At 39.0% G+C, this 10,295-nt stretch overlaps 1 protein-coding gene across 2 annotated transcripts in view; it reads left to right on the top strand.

Moving 5' to 3' along the window:
* Nucleotides 1-3,661: 3,661 nt before the first annotated feature.
* The window catches only part of st3gal8 (ST3 beta-galactoside alpha-2,3-sialyltransferase 8), a 28,911-nt gene continuing 22,277 nt past the window's right edge, over nucleotides 3,662-10,295 (top strand). The window contains exons 1-2 of one of the 2 annotated variants that reach the window (XM_046076229.1): nucleotides 4,331-4,348; nucleotides 4,851-4,931. The gene's annotated coding sequence lies outside the window, so the exon portion shown is untranslated. Of the gene's footprint in view, nucleotides 3,679-4,330; nucleotides 4,349-4,850; nucleotides 4,932-10,295 lie in introns of those variants that run through there. The other variant, XM_046076230.1, reaches the window with a different exon arrangement.

Below are 10,295 nucleotides of genomic sequence, written 5' to 3'. Positions count from 1 at the left end.
AAAAAAAAAAAAAAAAAACTTCTGTCGGCCATTTTCACATAAAGGTTTTGCTAAAAAGATGGATTTTTATTAGTTTAGTTTTACATTAATGGAAACATGCCTGGTGTTGTGTTTATGGGTGTTTGGCTGTGCTGCTGGCATCAGCAGTTCACGTCCCTTTAAACTGCCGTCCTGTAGTACAGCAGAGCTCCTGTAGAGGTTGGACTGTGTGTTAAATGTTAAACAGACTCTGCTGCCACCTGCTTTCAGTACAAACAGTTTAATCCATGTTACTTATTGTTTATCTTCAGGGGTTGATTATTCCATTTGTTCTATTTTTTTCTATTCTCAGTGTAACACTTATTAGCAGTGGACTGTTTATTTGTCATACATTAGAGTATACCATGTATTCTCTCAAACTGAAGTGGTGCTGCAATGTAAATGCCTTTAAACAATACAGTGACTAACAAACACCTCTACTACTAACCTGATGGATGTGATGATATTACTACTCTGTTAGTACTTAGTGATATTCTGTTACAGTAGGTTAGATTGCATGTTAATCGTATGTTACTGTGAAAATAAACTCTGAAACTCACCTGCTTCTCTCACTTCTGTTTTACAACCACAAATGTGAAACATTCACTGTATGGAGCCCTGAAATTGACCAAATGTAGTAAAAGGTTATTGCACAAGTCTAAAGAATGCATTAATACAGCTGTTAAATTCAGAATTAAATTGCCTTTTATTTATATGTGTGTGTGTGTGTGTGTGTGTGTGTGTGTGTACACATACACATACATACACACACTTTATCTGACATACTATGTTGTGCATATTGGTGAGGGAGATACATTGTGGCCATAGAAACATGCAGACTGTGGTTTGAACATATGTAAACAACAAAAAATAAGATATGGAGAGATCAGGACAGGAGTTTGAAATGCCCGTGAGTGACACAAAAATAAGAGAGGTCACCTGATATGAACTTTCTCATTTGGAGACTCAAAGAACACATTTCATCTATCAGCAGAGTGAATGAGGAAGTGCAGGCTCCAGTAAGATATCCCTTCATTTAAATTAGTATATTCACTGTTCCTGTACCAAAGCCACATAGTTTGCACTTCTGTATTTGGGCAGGCGGTCCCAGAACAGCCACACGGCCAAACAAAATTATAACTACAAGCAAATATAGTATTTTATAAAGTTGTCCTGACTTAACTATAGAAACCATACTCAAAGCCAACATGCATAAATTAATTTTTAAAAATTAAGAGACCTGATATAAAAGGGACCTGAGGACAGTCAGACCTGATCCAGAATGTGGTGGAACAGCAGCATGACGCTCCACCAATTAATGAGCAGACCTGTAAACTACTTCAAAAGTGTTATGATTCAGTATGCTCAATATGAAACTTACACACAGTAGAACACTACTTTTAAATGTAGTATATTTATTTAAATATAAATGTAAAACAAATACAGTGATAAAGTATTCAATAGTAAATATACACTATATACACTTGTACATAAAAATTTAGGCTGAGTAGAGTCCAGTGGTCCAGCAGAAGCAGAAGTTGTTGTCTCCTACAGATGACCCTGGGTACTGCAATGGATATTCTTACAACTCATGAGAAGCTATGTTGCTACCGCCGCCTGCAGGTGTAGCTAATAAACTGCTCTCACATTTACAGATCTCTGTGGTACAGAGTGGATAAAATGTCACAAATGGTCACAAATGTAACGTGACCTGCAAATTGACAGGAAATATGCAAATACTGTTTTGTGTGTAGAAGTCACTCTGTATTTTTGTAGATATGATTTTACACATCACAAATGTAAAAATACATATTTGTAGATATATTGCCTAGCGGTTAGCGGGGTCAGGCACGCGCTCAAACCAAGCTAGTCTGAGCGGAGGCCCTTTGGCTCGACTCGCCTTTGTTTGGGTTTCCATTGTAGAAATGTTGCAGCTGTACTAGTGATGGCAAGTTCGAGTATTTTGACAGACTCGTTCATTCAAATCTCGTTCATAAAAATGAACTAATCTTTTTTTGACTCATTTCGTTCATTTGAACTAGGCTGTTATTGTAGCGCTGCAGTTTTCTAGTGGGCGATTGAAAAACAGCGCCGTTCTCAAACATGGAAGGCTGCCTGGCTTGCTTTATTTGACAAAGTATAATGCACAAATTCACCTCTTGATTACTGTATGTCATCATTATATAAACCCCCCTGGGCCCACAACCAAATTCAAACCATGTAAAAACCACAGAAATATGTTGTCAATATGTAATCACCACTACTCCGGCTAAATCCTTCCATTTTCACAATCTTTCCTGAGTAGTATACAACCAGACCAGCCACATAAAGGCTTATGTATATAATTACTATCATTATCTCTAAAGTGCTCATTCATACAGCAGCCTAACGTCCCTATCCATGAGTAAAATATTAATATCAGATTTGCAGTAAATATATTGAAGTAATAAGCTTGATACACTATATGAAGAAAAACACTCACTAAAATTCAACTAATTCAATAATAATCTGGATCAAGCAACCAAGTTGTTAAAGAACTCCAGCACAGAGAGAGGAACAAAGAAATAAACACATATACACGCAGCAGTTTGGTAGTTCTGGACGCAGAATGGGCCACATCACGTCCAGATTCTGCAGACAGAGGTTGTTCACCAGTCACGAGCTGTGAAACAACAGCACGGCTCTGTTGGTAAATAAAAAGGAAAAGTTACGTTGCGTTCTCTGGTGGACCAGATCAGCTGTTAGCTGTTTACAGGGCTAACCCTAACGTTGCTGCGTGGCTGTGTTTTAATGTTTTAATGACCGGGTCTGTTTGTTTTAGAGAGGAGACGACCTCGGAGGCTCCCGGTAGAACCCTGTCAGGGCTCTGAAGTGGACCCAGAACAACTCTCATCAGCTGTTAGCTGTAATGTTAAACACTAGCAGGACTAAAGTTACGGTAAGGCTGTGTTAAAACTATAACTTAGCACAACATCACTGCGCTGTAATAACGTTATGCTTTATAAAATGTCACATAATTAACAAAATAGCTATATAATGTCAGTCCAGTTACCTGACAGCCGACCTGCCTCTCATTCTCCGGCGCTGGCAGTCACTCAGCCTGCCGAGTGAACGAAATACTGAGGAGGACCCATGTGAGAGGTGAACGAGTCGTTCATTTCTGCTCCACAGTAGCTTTCACGTGACAAATGAACGACTCAGACCCAGAGACCCACATTTGAGAGTCGTGAACTAATCAGTTCTGTTTCCTGTGCTGACGGATCCCATGCAGCTGCCGTGTGTGACGAGTGAACGTAAGAGTCCAAGATCCTTCACGCATGCGTGAAAATAAACGAATCACTCACTGAGAAAACCCATTCCTCCTGAGTCATACACACGATTAGGTCTTCTGAACGAAACATTCTTTGAACGACACAACACTAAGCTGTACCTGCTTCCAGGTACTTTTTTTCGTATCACCTCCATCGAGGTTCCAAGCGAGCTGAGGGAAACTAAACTGTACCGTGAAAACACGACAGACTGCTGATTGGTCAGAGAGATTATTCACTATTCACTGCATCATCATTGCTGCACCAGACAGAGGCCAGCAACAGAAAGTTTTATATTTTACAGTTTTCGTATGGAATTTCATCACTAAATCCACTTCTGAGAAGTTTTGAGGTGAGAAATCAGCTGTGTAGATTTCGAATATTGACAGTTTTACGAGAAGTGATGGTGGAACAAAAATGTGCTTGAATATTGTCGGAGTTGAGGAGCTCCGCGAGTGGCTGCGGGGGGGAAGCCTGTACCGACCCGCGGGAGGAGCGTGTGAGGCCGGCCAGCCTCCCGCTCACAGAGCCCTCTGCTCCCGCCGTCACACTGACCGCTACAGCAACAACGGCAACACAGCTGGAAGGTTTTCATACCGCTTATCTGTCTTGACATTCTGCGGAATGCTGAAAGATTTTAACTTCAAAAAGAGAAAGCTGTGTGGATCTCTGGTGTGTGTGTCGCATTGAACATTACGTCGCGGCAGTTGTGTGTGGCGTCGCTATGACGACCAGCTACGTACTATCTCTGGGTACTGTCTGCAATGGAAAACGGAGCAGGGCCGAGTAGAGTCGAGTAGAGCCGAGTAGAGTCGAGTAGAGTCGAGTATGTATGATGCTTTGGCAATATTGTTATTACACATTCATGCCAATAAAGCTAATTTGAATTTAATTGAGTCGAGTCGATCGATTTGCGCTATGGTAGCATTTTTCGGCAAGGCAGCATAGATCGTCAGAACATCCGGCAACAGTTCAACGTTTAGTCCTGATGGAAAGACGTGGAACAATGATGTTGTGGACTTGTGAGTAACTTACACCATCTGCTAGGTTACTGTCGCAGTCTGAAGCGGCGAGTCGTAAGAAGCTACCTTGTTTCTTACGACTCGCCCTTCTCTGCTTCTGATTGGCTAGTAGTCCTTACCTGAGAACTGCGCATGTGCAATTCCCAACAAAGATTTTGTACAAGTAAGATGCATCACTCTGTAGCTCAAGAGCGGAGCGTACAACACACAGGGTGAAAAGAGGAGCTGCAGCAATGTGCAGTATGAGAAAAATATGGTGTTTTTTGAAAATTAAACCATGTAAACCTGTTCTGGTACAACCCTTAAATAAGATTTTGAACCTGAAAATTAGCATAATTACAACAAAAAAACATTAGATTGCCAGGAAACTTACCCTGAACCCAGTCCTCACCCTAAAATGTAACACTCAACAACTGCACTCAAAACCCCGCACACGAGTAAAAAAAAACACTTTCCACTCCCTAACCACCCCCTTCCCTCCTCCTCCTCCGGCGGTGGGCAGGGTCTCTCGGCTCTGCATCATCATGCCCTCAACCCTTCAGTTTCACAAAGAAGAAAAACCATCCGGCCGCTGCTGCTTCATGTGAGTCCTCCTCAGTTTGTTCTGAACGGAACTTTTGTCCCTTTTAACCGGCTGTTTACCGGATCAGTGTGTGTGTGTGTGTGTGTGTGTGTGTGTGTGTGTGTGTGTGTGTGTGTGTGTGTCTGTGTGTGTGTGTGTGTGTGTGTCTGTGTGTCTGTGCGTGTGAGTGTGCTGTAGCGTGGTGGAAACTAGAAGCTCGAAACTTCGGAAAGTTGCCACCAAACTTCATGCAGTTTTCTGCCTATTTTGATGCGGGTTGTTCTCAGGCTGCTTCACTGTTGTTGGTTGTTATTGGTTGTTGTTTCGTGTGTCGGTGTGTGTCTGTGTGTGTGAGACCGATCAGAAAAAGACTTGGTGGAGGAGGAGGTGGGCCGAGGGGTTATAACTACAAACTATCTTAAAACTTTCAGTCTTTAGGCTACTTTCTTCAACAACTTGATGATGAAATTATATTTCTGTAATACTCTTATAGTATTTCTCTAGTTTGTCTCATAGTTCCAGTGGACTCTCACCTATAGGTTAGTATTTCTGTGATATTTTTAAGGTAAAACCTCTCCACATAGCTTAACTACTGCATAGTGCTCCTGTATTACTTCTATTGTGTGTCTTTGGGTCTAGTCTGTTTTTTTTTAATTTTTAAATTTGACTGATGAACTCGTAATATCATGATCAGATGGCATCCGTTAGTCGGAAATGAGTGCCTAATGTGATGTTATGGCAGCTTCCTCCTCTCCGTCTCTCATAGTTTACCGTTATAACTTCGGCCACAGATTGTTGCGCAGTCTATTTTAACCATAGGCCTACATAACTCCTGTGACTTGGTCAGTCAGTTGTTTCCACAGTACTCATAATATATAATTAGTGTGTCTGTGGAACACAGTTGGCCGGTTTTAACCTTATTATATTTCACTGCTCTCTCCTCTGGTACTACAGTAGGCTATAGGCTATGCATTGCGTCTATGATGAACTTAATACTTCACTGTACTCTTCTATAGTACACAATACTGTTTCAGTATGCGTATAGAGCCACATAAAGTATCACTGTAATATTTATTTGTTCTGTGGATAACAATTGGGTCTATGTTCACTTTACTGTACTCTACTGTATATATGTTTTATCTTTTTCATAGTATTATAAAAGTCCTTTATGTGTTTGCCTATTGGTATTGTAGGTCTATTTCCGATGACTGTCTTGATTATTGTACTTAACTGTCATTTAATCTGCAAATTTTTAACAAAGAAATACCTACAGTATGCGTATAATATTTGTGAGTGTGTCTGTTAAGTCTGCTGTTAGATCTTAATGGTACTCTACTGTATTATTATCTCTTATACTACTCCTGTAATATTCGTTAGGTAGTAGGCTGTACTTATCTTACTATTTATCTTGTTACTGTACTTAGAACCACTATATCTATGACACCTACGCGCTGTTTTTTTTTTTTTTTTGTACTTTTATTGTTATTTAATCTCCAACATGTTTCCTACAAAACACTCAAGATAAAATAAAATGTATTGATTCCCAGTTGGGTGCAATTTAGCAGCACAAATGGTTTGTTGGATCTGTTTTGACTTTACTGTACTCTAACATTTATCATTTTGTAGAGTTTGTCTTGTATAACATTCCTACAATGTTCATTTAATGTTATTTTATTGTAGGTCTTCCTCATGATACAATATCTCCTACAGTTTTCCATTATAACTTTACCAAATGAGTACTTAAAGTATGTCTGTAAAAGTATGTCCGTAGTACTGTTGGTCTATTTTGGGTTTATGGTACTCTCCTGTATTATTATCTCTTAAAGTATTACTATAATTAGCTTAGAGTTAGCTGCTAGTCTGTAGTTATATTATTGTAGGTCTACTTACCCCTCCTACAGTTTGTGCTATAAGCTGCTCTTTGCTGACCTGATTGTACTTGACTGAATTCTAATACTCCTATATTCCTATAATATTTAGATAGGAACAATGTAAACCACCAGACTTTCTTTGATATTTGAATATGTGATGACGTATCATGATTTGTCAGGTATAGTACTATTATAGCTGAATATTTGGGAGTTTAAAGAGAGAGACATTTTTTGTCGCTCTAAGGCGAGTAATAAATTCACTAATTATTGCAGCTCTAGTCCTTAGTTGGCTTATTTTGACTTCATTGTATACACCTATAACACTTGGTCAGTCAGTTGTTTCCATAGTATCTATCTTTTAAATTGTGTGTCTCTAGAAAAATTTGACCTTAATAAACTTCATTCTATTCTTCTAAAGTACTAATGTAATATTTCTGTAGTAATAGGTCTGTTTTGACTTTATAGACCCATTTGCATCTTCTGTATATTTCTTACAGTTTTCCTTACATGGTGCTCTTTGGTCCTCAGCAATACATATTAGAGAATTCATTATATATTTTATGATATAATATCTACCTTTTTGTCTTTATTACTTGTTACTTTTTTATGTCCTATTGTATTTATGTAGAAACGTTAACTGTGTTTCTGGTCCTCAGTGATGAATTTATCTTGTGTTTGTAATATTCTTCTTACTGCTGTGTGTGTGTGTGTGTGTGTGTGTGTGTGTGTGTGTGTGTGTGTGTGTGTGTGTTAGTGTTTATAACAGTCCTCGTGAGACTTGTGTGTATGATATTTAGGTTGATGTGACAACTAATGCAGGATACTGAAACACGTAGATAGAGAGCCAGGTTGTGTGGTCTGTGAGTGAAACCTCATCTATCATTACACATGTAAATATAAAGGCCTGATTCTAAAACTGGACTACACAAACAGATTGTTACATCTCTTTAGAGCCTTGACTTATAGCAATGATTTGTTCCACAAAAAAGGGACAATTAAAAGTACAAGTACAATTACTATATGCAGAGTACATATATTGAGTCATAATATAACCCAATGACAGAAAGTGGGTGTGTTTCTCAGTGTTTTTATTTTTTCTGAGCTGTTGCAATTTTAAACCTCCCATCCTGTTTTTGGTCAGTGACTCTTTACAGAAAAAACATGTAAATGTCCTGTTTCCTGCTGTTTTCTTGGAAACTAAAAGGTCTACTTGAAGAGGATTGTAAATTAGAGGGGACTGTCCTACTCCTACAGAAATACTCTCATCCCACCCCGTTCCTGACAAAAAAATGTAATCTACATATTAGTACTGTATATTTATATATAAAAACTAACCTATGATTCCTGTTCACTCCCTTGATAAATAGTGAAATTAATTCCCCCATAGGGAATGCTGAACCCACAGGATTCTCAAAAAAATGTCAGCCTCGATTGTGGAGACACCACAAGATGATATGACTTTGCCAACCATCAAATATTTCGGCATATGCTTTACATCAAGTTGTTGCTCCCTTAATTATCCCTGGTTGCATAAGACTTATTAATGGCAATGCTGGATTTTGAGCCATGCTAGAAACGTGGCTGTAGGGATGGCAAGGTTGGTCTGTTGGTCAATCAGCTGGTCCACCACTTTTGTCCAGATTGAAATATTTCAACAACTGTTGCATGGATTTTCATGACATTTTGTACAGACATTACCTTAACTTACCCTCTAGCAGCACCATCAGGTGAACATTTTAATTTGTCCAGTTTTTTGATTCATGTCCATAAACCTGCAAAATTAATGACATTCCTGTCAGCCTCATCTGTTTTTTGGGTTTAGTACTAATTAGCAAATGTTAGCATGCTAACAGGCTAAACTATGATGGTGAACATGTTAAACATCATAACTGCTGAACATCAGTATGTTAGCATTATTAATGTGACCATGTTAGCATGCTAGTGTTAGCATTTAGCCCACTCACTCAAGCACAGCCTTAGAGGCATGGCTGCAGAGTCTTTGGCTTGTATATATATATATATATATATATATATATATATAATTTATTTATTTATTTATTTATTTATTTTTTTACATCACTGTCATGTAGGGTTCTCACTCTGTATGTGAAATTCAAATGTGGGAAGAAAATTACATGTTCAATCAATAATTATCAGTTCGAAGTCAAACATCTCCACCTGAGATGCAACAGGCCGTGCCAGGACAATTGCTGGTTTTGTAAAATATACAAGCCTTTAGTAACATTATTTATTTTCTTAATATAGTCATTGTTTGATTTGGTTTTACTGGTTTCATTTCTGTAGCTCTTCAGCTAACCAAAACTCAAACTTAATGTCAACATATTTCACTGTTTTAATTTTGGTTATTACTTCCTTTTAATCCCGAAAAGATTCTTTGTGCCTTCTGTTTTCAAAGCTCGTCAAATCGTGTGAAAGCCCGCACTTCTCAAGTGTCTTCAGCAAGTGAATGATGGCTCCATAGAGAGTAGGGGTGGGATAAATAATCGATTTTTAAATGCACCGCAATGCTGACGTGGAAGATTATGACTCGATTAACAAATGTCTAAAAATCGCTTATTTAAATGTTAATTGATAACGTAATGTTGACGGGCAAAAGGCTGAACTCGCGGAAGAGATCAGTGTTCCTCTGTATTCAGGACACTACCGCTGCAGAATGAATTACTACCCTACTAAAATGTCACACAATCATTAATATCAATGCGCAAGTAATGATTTTAACTCGCACATTGCGAGCCTGGTAACACCATGGGTAACACTCGGCAGATCTTTGTGTATCCTGTGTGAGGCCGAGAGACAGCGAGCGGCAGAACGTTAGATAAGAAAACCTTTATTTGTCCCACAGTGGGCAAATTGCGGTTTGCAACAGCAAAGACAAGAGCAGAGATATATAAGTGTACAAAGTAGCATAAACAAGTGTCAGACAAGAAAGTACCGTTCTTACAGTAAATAAAAACAAAGTTACTATACATTAAATAAGACTACACTCACCTAAAGGATTATTAGGAACACCATACTAATACTGTGTTTGACCCCCTTTTGCCTTCAGAACTGCCTTAATTCTACGTGGCATTGATTCAACAAGGTGCTGAAAGCATTCTTTAGAAATGTTGGCCCATATTGATAGGATAGCATCTTGCAGTTGATGGAGATTTGTGGGATGCACATCCAGGGCACGAAGCTCCCGTTCCACCACATCCCAAAGATGCTCTATTGGGTTGAGATCTGGTGACTGTGGGGGCCATTTTAGTACAGTGAACTCATTGTCATGTTCAAGAAACCAATTTGAAATGATTTGAGCTTTGTGACATGCATTATCCTGCTGGAAGTAGCCATCAGAGGATGGGTACATGGTGGCCATAAAGGGATGGACATGGTCAGAAACAATGCTCAAGTAGGCCGTGGCATTTAGACGATGCCCAATTGGCAGTAAGGGGCCTAAAGTGTGCCAAGAAAACATCCCCCACACCATTACACCACCACCACCAGCCTGCAC

The sequence above is a fragment of the Micropterus dolomieu genome, linkage group LG18, assembly GCF_021292245.1.
Source record: "Micropterus dolomieu isolate WLL.071019.BEF.003 ecotype Adirondacks linkage group LG18, ASM2129224v1, whole genome shotgun sequence".
Classification (NCBI taxonomy): Eukaryota; Metazoa; Chordata; class Actinopteri; order Centrarchiformes; family Centrarchidae; genus Micropterus; species Micropterus dolomieu.
This window is presented reverse-complemented; position numbering and strand designations above follow the sequence as displayed.